This window comes from Alligator sinensis, unplaced genomic scaffold, assembly GCF_000455745.1.
Source record: "Alligator sinensis unplaced genomic scaffold, ASM45574v1 scaffold682_1, whole genome shotgun sequence".
NCBI classification, from domain to species: Eukaryota; Metazoa; Chordata; order Crocodylia; family Alligatoridae; genus Alligator; species Alligator sinensis.
In genome coordinates, this window is record NW_005842011.1 from 1,365,770 (window position 1) to 1,379,300 (window position 13,531).

The following is a 13,531-nucleotide window of genomic DNA, read 5'->3' on the forward strand; positions in this document are numbered from 1 at the left end:
GCTAGCCAAAACTATGATGCTTAAAAATCTCCTGTTATAAACGCAGCTTATCCATTTCAATCATTATTCAAAATCCCTGATAAGTAACTATGAAAAAGGCTTGAATACTCCACTCACCCATTTATCCAGAATGATTAAGAATCCTTCCCAGTCAATGGCATCAAATTCCACCTTAAGATAAACTTCCAAATGTGAACCAAGTGTTCACCACTGCTGTGTCATCTCTCTAAGTCCAGAGACAGCTTTCCAGTGCCTGTGGTGTTCAGCCTTTCCCAATCTGCAGTAAAGTGACCAAAGTTTCCTTAAGTCTTCACAACTATTATTTAGAAGCTGATAAACAAGCAGCTGATCAAAAGAATGGAATTTCCACACAGAAGGAAATACCTGTATTTTAAGTATTTATTTTCATCTCTAGTCCAGGACAAGGCAATATATTGAATTTGTTTGTATAACTAGTAGTTCTAATAAATTCTACTTTGGCTCCTTTTTCTTTCAGTCCTTCTGATCAAAGCTGAACTCCAACAGTCCCCAAATGAAAGGCTTCCTTGTGAGCAGATGTTAATCTATATCCACCTGAGCTGCTACAGGGCCTTGTGTCCCCATTTTGCTCAGTGGCTCAAATTCCCTAGTTGGCACCACTGATACCCCAAGATCATGGAGCTTATGGAAGATATTACCACACCAGTCTGGCACAGAGGGAGAATGGAGGCACGAGGCAATGTAATGGCTCAGAAGACTCCAAGATTAATGGTGACCCAATCAAACGTTTCATTTCTTTTTCCTGATAGAAACTTGGAATGCACTTCAGTGAAATTGACATCTTCCTCATCTAAATTTTGATTCTCCACAACCACATTTTCTATTGATAAAATGTTCTGAGGGAAAAATTCAGCAATGATCCAAAAGAATCAGGACAATTTCAGTATGTTATTATACAACAAAGCTAGAAGCAGAAGCATAAGTAGGCACTGGACCATCATCAAGGACCAAAAAGAAAAGCCAAGGAAAGGATACAAACTAGCATTTTCCCATTGCAACAGAGTGGAAGCCAGGAGAGGACTAGATTAGTACAGATAACAACCTTAGCACAGCAACCAGAAGCCTGGGGAAAGATAGACACACAGGGCTGTCCAACTGGGGGCTGGTGGGCCACATGCAGCTCATGAAAGATTAAGCTGAAGCCCCCAGGCTCTTGTGGCTGCTACTCCTCCAGTTGCTCTGGCTGCAATAGCAGCCAGAGTCTCTGAGCTCCCATTCCCTCCTCTGGCTTTTGCTGCCTGCCCCCATGCAATGCGGCCCAGAACTGAGGGTGAGCCTGGCGCCACATGGCACAGCAGTGGAGAGGGACACATCCCTGCAAGTGTGGTCTGGGGGACCTGTGGCTTGCCCTGGTGAGGCACATGGGCATATGACTTCCCTGGTATCCTAGTGAGTCTTTGGCCCCCAGCTGCTAGGAAGTTGAACAGCCCTGAAATAAGAGAAGTGCAATGCAAGCACACTGAGCTGTCACATTACCTAATGAAATCAGACATTACCATCAAGTATATTTTAAAAGATTTTGCTAAAATATCCCCCCTACACCTAAAGGGTAAAGCCATCTTGTATTACAGAATTAGAAGATTTTCAAGGCACAAAGGGATGTAAGTACCATCTCCCCATCATTTTAAAATCCTATATACTGCATTATTTTTGTTGGCACATGCCAGGATGGATAAAAATCCCTGATTAAAAAAAAAAACCCAACCACAACATATATATATATATATATATAAATTAAGTTTTCCTTTTTAAAAATAAACCATCATAAAATTAAATTTGAATTTAATACAGCATAGGCTAAAGTATAAATCAAATATAATTTATTAAATTAAATATAGTATGTTAAATAAATTAGCCTCTACTAAAAACTCTATAGAGTTAAAGGCAGATTTTCTTCTATCTCAGAAAGGGGGGGGGGAGAGGGGGAAAGCATTTAACTTTTGAGGTCAAGCTTTAAAAATATGGCACCATATTTCATGTATTAGAGGCTTGACCCTCCAAGGGATGCAGGGTCTATACTACTGGATGCAAAGGATCAGCAAAGTCATCACAGGTGTTGGAACCTGGACTGTGACTCCAGCAGACACCATTATGGGTACTCCTTGATCAGGATTATCCACCAAACCCACCTGGATGGTATCCAACTCCTGTTTTATTCCCCCTACCTCAACTCTGATTAGGTCAGATCTCAAATTATGAATATTTGTAATTCTGCACCCATAATGGAGACTTATTCTCCAGCTCATGGACAAAAAAAAAGCTGTTCTGCCCAGTAAATACCAACCTTCAGCTACTAAATGGTTCTGGGTACTTCAATTAAATGGCCTTTCTTGGTTCCTTTGGATAGGTACAAAGTTGTAAACATTAACTTCAATTACTAGAAGGTTCTGTTTTGGGGAGTTTTTGTGTGGGGGGGAAGGAAGGGTGTGGTGGGTTATGTCACAGGGAGAAGGAGTCTTGCTCTTTTATTTCTTGTGTGGAGGAAGGAGAGGGAGTGGAGTAAAGAGCAGTGTGCGCAACAGGAAGGACCAATGCTGGGCTCAAGACACTGTGGGAAAAGGAACAATATTCTGTGGGGCGTAGACTAGTCTTGATTTCAGTTTCAACTTTGAAACTGGAGGAAAAAACTGCCATGGCTGCAGGTCACAAAAAGACCCTATTTGGGAATACTTTTCAAGAACTTACTGTGTCACTGGGGAAAAAAGAGGAACTCATGCCAAATGTAAACAGTGCAACAAAGATGCAAGGCCTGATAGCCCAAATGAAGCAACACTGTAAAAAAATGCTTCTTAGAAGGCACTGAATTTAAAGATGGTGATGTGAAGGTGTCTGAGCCATCTGACTGACTGATTATTAAACTTACTGTTTTTAACTGTTCTTATGAATTGCCCATAAATTTATGACAGTAATGTTAGTTATTTTGGGTGGATTACTTATTAATTTCAAAATGTTTGTGTTCAAAATTTAATGGAGGTGCTAGTTTGAGTATTTGTCAATTACACATTTTAGTATTACCTTTGCACTTCTGAAATTAGATTTATTGCTCAGTATAAGCAAACATACCAGGCCTAGGTAAAGATCCTGTGCAGAATAAAGTTTTAAAAGGAATTTATGAAGTTTAAAAATATTTATTCAAGTTGTTTTATATTGATAAAGAAATAATTTAAATAAAAATATCACTTTTATGATTTATTGCATATTTTCCCTATAGAACCAGGTTTGGAAAAACTATATCATTTAAACACTGGTTTTAAAAAAAATCAGCTGTAGGAGGGATCTTTCTCTCTCTCTCTCTCTCTCTCTCTCAAATGAGTGTAAACAATGCACCAAGTAATACTGTATGAGAGTGACTTTTTAACCATTTTGTTTCTGGGACCAGCTGAGACATATGAAATAATGAACATGCACCATCTGCATTATCTGCAACTTCAGAATCACCTGCTGGTACCACCAGCAGTACTGCAATGAAACATTCCTTGTATCCAAGAAGAAACTTTCTTCATTATCAAGTAAAATTATGGATGAGTTCATAATCGGGCCCAGCAAAGTCCAGCAAGACAACACAGATGGAAAAGTTTGCTCGGTTCATTTATATAACAAATTCTCCCTTTCATCTTGTTGAAATATTTCACTGATATGGTCCAATCACTATGACCAGCTTACACTCCACCCAGCAGAACAGATATTACTGGAAGGCTTCTGCACTCCGTATGTGAGAAGGAAATGGAAGTGTGAGCAAAAAAAAACAACCCACTGAAGGGAAAAGTGTTAATATGAGTCTTGATGGATGGAGAAATGTACACAATGATCCAGTAATATGTGCTTGTGTGACAACAGAAGATAGGACTGCAGATCTCAGAAAAAAACGGATGTGTCAGTAAATGCCCAAACTGCAGAACATTTAAGTAGCAGCAGCACAAGCTACAACAAACTGAGCAAAAAATCAAATGTTATGTGTGTAGCCTTGTCACAGATAATGCTGCAAATGTAGCAAAGATGAGCAGAAACTTTAAAGAAGATAATGAAGCAAACTTAAAACTTACAATATATGGGTGCAGTGCAAATTTGATACATCTTTTAGCCAAAGATTTAAATACTCCAGGAATAAAGGAAAATGTTGAAATTGCAAAGTTCTTTCATAACAACTAGTTTGCTTCAGCTTCACTAAAGAGAGCTGGGGGATCCAAGCTAATTCTGCCCGCAAGATGTACCATGGAATCAGTGGTTGACTGCTTTGCACTATTTATTAAGAACTAGCCTATGCTGATGAAGAAAATTGTGACAAAAATTGATGGAAGTAACACAGTTAGAGGAGTCAGCATTGGACTAAAGAGAAATGTAGAAGATACATTGTGTACATTAAAAATTACTTCCATAGCCTTGGACAAACTACAGAAAGATTGCTGCTGTATTACAGATGCTGTTGAAATTTGGACAGAACTTCAAAAAAACATGAAAGCAAGAAATACCCAAAAGCACAGTTAAATTGCAGGCAGTAAAGAAGCAGATGGACCAAGCACTTACTCCACCTCATTTTCTTGTCAATGATCTTAACACAAAAGTACCAGGGTAGATGCCTAACTGCTGAAAAGGAAAACGCTGCTATGACATGGACATTTACTATTAATCCATCCATCATGCCAACCATAATACATTTCAGGGCTATAGGTGAGCCATTCAAGCAGTACAGTTTGTTTAGGATGTTTTAAAAGGAAGTTACATCACTGAACTGATAGATGTTGCTAGCAAAGCACCTGGAACCAGAGTTTATTTAAGTGCTAAACAAGCTTTTACTAGCAGTAGCCCTTTCTGCAGGTACAGAAAGAATATTTTCTTTGTTTGAACTGGTTTGTTCAAAGTTAAGAAATCAACTGGTAGCTGAAAAAGCAGGAAACTTGTTTTTCTCTTTCAGTCTATGAATAAAAAGGAGGAGGGGGATGAGATTTGAGAGTTTTAAAAACTTGAAAAGGGGTAAACATTTTCAAAACAGCCTAGGTAAAAAGGATAGTCTCATTTTGAAGAGAATTAGGCAAGTAGAACCTTAAGCTCAAATGACTTTCACCTAGACATTTTAGAAAGTTTCCCCCAGGATGACCTGTACTAATTGCTTTAATTGACTAACCAATGTTCATGTTTCTAATACTATAACAATTAATACTAGTGTTTACTAAATTAATTGGTGCATGTTTACAACTGCTTTGATATTAAAAACAAGTTTCCATGTCCAAAAATTAACATTTTGTTTAATAAATTTGAAATGCTGGGTTTGTGTGTTTTTAATTAAATTCAAGTTTCCATCTTAACACAGCTTGATACAAATATGAGCAAAATATTTCACTATTTTATATTATCCACTGACCTAATATAGAATTTTTGACAATCCAGTGTAGATAGATAGATATAGTTTGTATACCTTAGGAAACATACCAAATCTACTGTAAAAACGGTATTTAGTTGCAATTTATTTATATCAACAAATTAAAATATATACAAAAAAATTAAAATAAATCAGTGATTTAAATTAACTTGCTTTAAGTGAGAGGTGCGCAGCCTCCAGTCTACAGACCAAATATGGCCTGTGCAGCCATCATATCTGGCCTTCAGCACTCCCTGCAGGCTGGGAAATTTGGCAGTGGAGGAACAGTGGCCCTTAATACAACCACCCTCTCCCCTGCCAAATTCCCAAACCCCAGGCCCTGTGGGGCCAGTTGGGACTAAGGCATACATACCCCCCCCACCCTACATCTGGATTGGGGCCGAGCAAGGCCCGCCCACTTCCCTCCTGCACAGCCAGGTTAGAGCTAGGCCACACCACTGTTCCCCCTGTATCTGGATCAGGGTTGAGCTATGGGGCAAGGTTGGGGCCAGTCCATTCCCCTTCCCCCCCACCACTGAACTACACCTCCTTTCCCTGTGGGCTAGGTTGGAGCCAAGTTATGTGCCATTTCCTCCCCACACTGGGCATGCCCCCCTTCCCCTGCAGGACTGGGTTGGAGCCAGGCTACTCCCCCACACTCTTCTATGTGCCCAGATTGCCTGCCATGCCCACCCCAGTTGTCAGATCAGGACCACCAGCTGGATCTAGCACGTAGATGGACTGGGCATTGCCTATCTGGCCTGCCAGGGAAACAGGTTGAGCACCGCTGTTTAAATCAATCCACCCTGGCACATGCATTGAAACAAAATGAACATAGCATTCCATAGAAATAGGGGCTCAGATCTGAATTTATGTTCAAATACTGCAGATCTGAAAATGTTCCTATTTCATCTAAAATATCCAGCAGCAATGTAAGATTTTTCTCTTGAATCCTAGCAAAAGACAGCTTTGAAAAGCAAGATAGAGGCAACTAGTTTTGAAAAAGAAGTTTGAACAAAAAAATTCCGATCCTAAATTCTACCGTATCCACTATGCTAATGAGCAAAGAGAGCTATAGAAATTAAAGCAATGAATATCAAAAGAACAAAACAGGACAGATATTCTGAATGAACTACATAAAGTATCTAAAGTACAAAATCAAGGAGACAAATGAAGGGGAAAAAAACATTTACAGAACTGTATAAGTAACTATTCTGTACTTCCACTTGCTGAAAGCAGCAGCAGCAGCATGAGAATGTAAAGATAATACCAAAATAAATCCTCCCTCGTCTTAATTTTATCACTTAAAATATTCTCAGGAAAAAAATTCAAATCCTATCATTTTGATTTTGTGAACATTTCTCAACCACTGTTTCCAAGAAGAAATAACAGCAGCAATTGACTGAAGAATTTTGAACAACTGGACCTGATATTTGCTTATTTTAAATTAAGCATATTAAATTTATTTTACATTAAGCTTTTGAAGGAATCAAGTCTCTAGGCCTACATATATGAACTCCCAACAATAACTTGATGAAGGAAAGAAATCAGTTTCTACTGAACTGTCACTTAAAATAGAAATAACATTTTTTATCCAGACAGTGAGGATACTGGAAAGGGAACACACTGAAAATGCCCCAAAATGAAGGATACGTGTTAATTTTCAGAATTTATGCTTTACTCTGAAGTTTAAGAATAATTTTTATAATACTATATTAAAAACTAAAGTAAGTGCTGACAGTGCTTAAGTAAAGGTACTGTAAAAACTTTGAAAAACTGATATAGGAAGAAAAAATGATCATTCACAAGTTCTAAAAAGGCACAAAGTAATTTGGGGAAAACATTTGTAACAGCAGCAAACAAAGTGTTCAGGCAGAAGCATGGCTTTATTTTTATAAAATGACTAACCATATTCAATTACTAAAAATTCATTCATATACAAAGGCAGGAATTAGGATGGAGGCTGTAAACAAAGATCTCCAGTAAAAAAAATTGTTACAGAACGATTAAAATTTTCCTTGGCACACTTTGACAGTAGCAAACCACAGCAAAATGTTAAATTCCATCTTCACTATATTATGGCTAGTCTACACTAGAGATTTGATTATAGCTCCTGGAGACCAAACCCTGGTATAGCTGCACCAAATACATGTAAGGCAAATAAAGCTTCTCTCAACATGCATCTGCAAGCCTTGAGAGGACTACACCCATAAATGTGTCCATCCCGTTTCATTCTCCTCCCTCCCCCCCACAGCCGCTTGCACAGGGTACTCTGACCCAGCCCCGCAGCAAGAAAATCATGCTGGGACTGGGAGTGCCTCTCATGCTGCCGCACTCCAGGTACAGGGTAGAAGCTCAGAGATGGGGATGCCTACGGGAGTTCCCCCTCTGTGTTTAAATCCCCTGCACAGGGAATCCCTTGCACCTAGTCTGTAGGCATTGGAGGACCCCTATGGGAGTTCTCCCCTCTGTGCTTTGCAGACAAGTGCTGGGGGGATCTGCAAGCAGAGAGGCAGTTGGAGAAGGGCTGTCACTAGCTGCCTGCTCTCTCCAGCCACAAGTGAACAGATGTCAGCTGCAAAAAGACAGCACAAATTGTTACTAGGTTCACTGCCACAAAATGTAAGCACTTGTGGCGCAACAAAGGGCTATGACATCTGTGTGCTCAGCTCTTGTGCCGCCATGAAAATTCTTACGGCGACAAAGTCGACATCTGTTTGCAGCATAAGAGCTGCAAATCCCCAGTGCAGACACTGCCTAAGAGAGATGAACCAATCATGCTGCAAGACCCAAGAGCCTTTGGGGGCTCCCAACAAAACTTTCTGCAAAAAAGGAAAACATTTTTTTTCTGTAAAAAGCCACATGGAAACACAGATCAATATCTTCACCTCTAAACTGGGGCTTAAAGCCAAGTATATTCTCATTAATGGAATTTTCTTGGCAGCTAGAAAAAAGAGGAAGATAGTTCTCACCTACTCAAAAGCTTTTGATAAAATCAAGAGGGCCGTTCCAAACAGGAAAACACTGAGGCTATTGTTCCTGTTTATAGTATGTCTTACATATATTTATCCAATTGCAATCAGTTCCTTCCCTGTTAAAACTTCTCACAGCCCTATTGATTCAAAACATCTTGAGCTACATGTTAATATTATATTCAATTAAAAAAAAGAAAGAAAGAAAAATACTGTCTTCTGTTTCCCAAGACCTACGTGACCCACCAGGCTATTTCATATGCTTCTGATATTCGGACATTTATGCCAAGCTTTCCCTAAAACCCTCCAAGCACATGGTTATCACTATTTATATTCAACAGATGTTTGATCAGTCCATGGAAGTGTGTTTGAGTATCTCCTAGTTGAAAGTAAAATATCTGTTCAACATCAAAAACCAGAGCAGGGACAAAACACAAAAAAAGCTGATTTGCCCTTGAGAGAACTAAAAGTTGCTGAGGCCTATATGCTTTGTCCCAGAATTTTTTATTCTGAGACACTAGCTAGAAAGAAGTACAAATAATACAGACCTTTAACTTTTTTGGCAGCTCTTCATGTTCTGTTCTCAGGGGAAAAAAAAAAATGCCACAGACACCAGAACTCCCAGTTCTTTGTTATTAGCAAAACTGGAGCTGGAAAAATGTTAACTAATTTCTCCATATTGGATTATATTAATTCTCAACTCTGGGTCGGTTTCATTGGCTTGCCAGCTGCAAGGCAGCCTCTGACAAAGTACAGGAGAAGCAGCTGGTGAGCCACAAATGGATCCTTAGCTGGAGCTGCAGCAGAAGCAGAGGAAATTGTTGTACTCCACATAGCCCTCAAACCAGTGCTTCCCAAACTATTGATACTTAGGGCACACTTCTTTTCTGGATTAAAACTGGCATCACACACACCCTGATACCCAATAAGGGGTGTGCATATATATTGCCAACTCCAGTCTCTCAAAGTAGGAATTTAGAAAACCAGGAAAAAACAGGCAGAAACCACCTGTGAAAAGCTTGGTTTAAATAAATGGCCTAACACCACACTAAAACGGAGGCAGAGGCAGGGATGTAATTCAGCTGAATGCTACCAGGTAGCACTCTCAAACATAAAACCAGCCTTTCTCTTCCTGCAATCCCTTGCCTCACTCACTCCATACCTTCCATCCTGTGCAACAACATAACAGAGATTATACAAATCCTCCTTCAGTACACAGCCCATGAAATCAATTTTAATCCAGATGCCTAAACACCTTTATAGGTCTGGGCCTCAGATCTGAGATTTGATTCCTCCATTCATGGAAAGCTAAGACAGCAGAGGAGCTGTGTCATTTCGATTTTCAAAGTGGACATTTTCACACCTGGGTATGTTATATTATTACTATGTAACTGGAGTCTGTCCAAGAGGTGAAAAAAACTATAAATTACTGAATCCAGATCACCAGGAGAGGCCAAAATCTCTTTTATCAGGGATGCTCAACCTCACAGCCTGTGGGCCAGATCCAGCCCCCAGCACCATGTCATCCAGCCCACAGATCTGTGGGGAGCCCCGCAGGCCATGGCCCTGCACACTAGATCAAGCACACAGGGCTCAATCCTGGTGCACAGTGGCCAGGAGGAGGTGGCAAGGGGCCCCCAGAGCCCGATCCCAGCCAGAGTCAGCACCGAGCCCAATCTGACCTGCAAACCAGTCCCACACAATTCATCTGGCCCACAGTGCCAAAACCATGAACACCAGAGTCCTAGATGAAAGAGATGGTAGGAAGCCTCAAAAACAAGTGCTGCTATATAATAGTTTAGTATCACTGAAGAATCAAGGTACAATCCAAACCTGAAGACTGAATGAGATCTTGTGGATCTGTACTTAAAAGACCAACATCCTTTGTCTGCAAGCTCTCCAAAATGCTCTCCTCTACTCACTATACAGCCTGTCTCACTTGGATTAAAATTTATTTATGCACTGATATCATCCTAGCACCAAGTCCATCCTGGTGAAAGCAGTAGGGTCAAAATGAACAGGAGACCCCATCCCTCTGTTACTTGAAGAAAGTAAGAGGGTAGCAGAAAGTAAACTACCAGCATATTATATTAGCAAAGCAAGGGCTCCTTACAAGGAGACTAGCTGCAAAAGGCAGCAGGTAAAAGCGGCACAGCTAAATAGGCTGCAGGACCTAGCCTACATATTGCAGGCAGTAGAAGACTGGATTGCTGACTAGGGAGTTAGCAGCACCTGGGCCTTATTAACAGCCAGCTAACTGGGATGGGCAGGGCAAAGGCCCTGTTAGGTGAGCAGAAGGGGGAGGAGAAAGGGCCATATAAATCTAAGCCAGGGACCTAAAGCTCAGATGCTTACAACAAAAGGATCTCTACAGAAGAAGTATTCAGGGAGATAAATTACATGTTCTGTTTGTTTCTAGTTTGTTAGGCCACAAGGTTTGGGGGTGACTTAAGGGGAAGAAACCAAGGACTGCCCCAGGGAGGGTGCTAGTGAAGCACCCTTCAGTTTGTGGGTGGTTCCAAAGCCCCAGCATAGTGAGGTGAGGCTGGGGACATGGGAGAGGGAGACCAGTGACTCATGCCAGCATCTTGATGTCAGGCTTGGAGCCTGGCATGTACAGCACAGGATGCAGCCTGGAGCACTGAAACGGAGACTACTACCCAGAGAAGAGCCTAGAAGCCGAGCATGTGCTCCAAAGAGCAGCTTGTTGGCAGCAGGCGAGAGCAAGAGAGGCAGGCAGCCTGACTGGCATAGGTGAGTGCAAGGACCTGAAGGGGTATGTACCAACCTTGTTCAAGTGAAGGTGTGAGGATGAGCTGACTAGCAACTTAATGATGATGAGCAAGGCTCCAAAAGCTAAACTACAGTTCTCTGAAAGTAGCCTCCCAAATATATTAACTTTGACATCAAGATGTGGCAGGTGAAAATGTAAGATCAGACTGGGGAAGCAAGAGTAGGAGAGTGGGCACTGTGTGACACCTAAGGGGAGCCACTGCCATCCCTGAAGGCACAGCCTGTTACACAAATGCACGTAACTAGGGCAGGCAGACTTGTATGTCATCTGAATCCTGCCGACACTTGACTCCATGCCCTCTGACCAATTTACCTTGTGGTTGCATACAGATATTGAATAAGAGTCAAGAGAGGATTAACCCTCATGAGACTCTGCAATTGACAGGTACAGTAGTAAAAATACAAACTCTTACCGCTACTGTTTGGGGGTTCCCCTCCAAAAACCACTTACGCCATGACACCAGTATCTCATGGCCAGCAGTGCCGAATGCGATAGAGATGTACAGGAAAATGAGAACATACATCTGTGATGCATAAGAGCTTGATCTTGGTCTTCTGGCCATGTGGAAAGCTAATGACATTTTACATACAATGGGTTTTTTTTTTTTAATACTGGAGGGTTCTATAGATGCCTACTGGGGTGTTACCAGCCACCTTAAAATGTTTGTTCATATGCCTACACCTGGGTGAGGACCATCACAGGAGAGATTTGTGGTTTGCCATCCAGAGATGGGTTACTTGGAGCCATACTAAAGGTACCAAAAAGGACACTAAAGGTACCAAAAAGGACACTTGTTTCTAGTATACACTAGAAACAAGTCCATCAAGAGCAGAAAGGTGTTAATGAAATCCAGAGGATACAGGACTCAGAGGCTTCTGAAAAGAAAAACTGAACTGGGATCTGAACTAGGGCTGTCCTGTGCTGGAAAATGTAAAGAAGCAACTTGTAGGTGAAAAGTAGGTAAGTAATAAAGCAAGAATTTGTTAACCAAGCCAGATCAACAAGGTCTTTGGAGTAACTGAGCAGAACAAGGGGTGACAAGTCAAAAGCTTAGCCGTGGTGGCAGCAGTTAAGAGCTCAGAACACTAGAACTCCAGATTACTTTCTCTCTCAGCTTGCTAAGGGGGAAAAGAAGTTTGACTCTGTGTGGTAGGTGGGTAAAATGGAAATATCCTGGACTATTAACTACTGAATGTCTGAAGGTTCCTTCTCCAGCAAAGACACTGGCTATTTCAAACATCAGTGATGCTTGTGAGCAAGGGAAAGAAGTGACAATGTGGAAGCCAACAGGGCAAAGATTAACCTATAATGACACAGATTTACAATGTCCTCATCTCTTTGGTCTGTGGGTACATGGGCTCTTATCTTAGAGAAATAAATGGACTCTGGGTATACCATATAGCACAATGCAGTCCTGTGCACAAAGACCCCAGGCCATCTAGGTATTGGCTCACATACCAGAGTCTACACAGCACAGGGCAGTCCCAAGCAGACATACATGATTCCCTGCATGCATTAGCTCCAGAACTAGATGCAGTATAGCCATATCAGCCTGGATGCAGCATCATACTAGTTTGCCCTGCTTCTCTTCAGAGCCAACTGACCCACAAGCAACCCTACACCAATTATACAGCTACTGGTATCTGAGCTATCTCTCTGCACAGGGCTACTTTGCACCACAAAGGCTTACCCTACAAGTCTCTGTGATCAGATGAGAATCCTGGCTCTTCCAGCCCAAAAGCTGGAAAAAGTAACTACTACCTTAATGAGGTAATGCCTGGCTCTAAACCAGAGGTGGGTAAAATGTGGCCCGGGGGCCAGACGCAGCCTGCCAGGCCATTCTATCCGGCCCATGGGGCCCCTAAACAATTTAGAAAATTAATATTAATCTGCCCTGGGCTGCCTGTCATGCGGCCCTTGATGGCTTGCCGAAACTCAGTAAGTGGCCCTCTGCCCAAAATAATTGCCCGCCCCTGCTCTAAACAGCCCCCAGTGTGCTGTTTTCAGTACTGACATCTGGTCCAAGGCCTGAGGTCATTAGATTAGAAGTGAACTGTAAAAGTCCTAAAGAAGCAAGTTAGGAGGTAAGGAGACAAGTTTTGCATTTGTGCTTTTTTCAATATACTAGCCAGCTGCCCATCAAGAATAATGGGGGCGAAGGAGGTGGGGGGAGCATTTGAGGACAGAGCCCTATGCCCCCTCCTATCTGGGCATGCTCCCCCTTTCTCTCCTGCTGCTTGGGGTCCAGGCCCGCTCCCCCCCTCCCCAGCCACAGCAGCGAAGGGAGGGGAGGTGGGCGCCCGGGTCCAGGTCCAATGCAGGGGAAGACCGAGACCAAGGGCGGGGAAGCAGTGAGCCTGAGGGGGAAGA

At 41.8% G+C, this 13,531-nt stretch overlaps 1 protein-coding gene across 4 annotated transcripts in view; it reads right to left on the bottom strand.

Annotated features, from left to right (window-relative positions):
- Positions 1-13,531, bottom strand: part of MAP3K4 (mitogen-activated protein kinase kinase kinase 4) — a 189,340-nt gene that overhangs the window by 132,066 nt on the left and 43,743 nt on the right. Inside the window, exon 1 of one of the 4 annotated variants that reach the window (XM_025202002.1) lies at positions 118-252. The exons of the other annotated variants lie outside the window; for them this stretch is intronic. The gene's annotated coding sequence lies outside the window, so the exon portion shown is untranslated. Of the gene's footprint in view, positions 1-117; positions 253-13,531 lie in introns of those variants that run through there. 4 annotated transcript variants of the gene reach the window in all.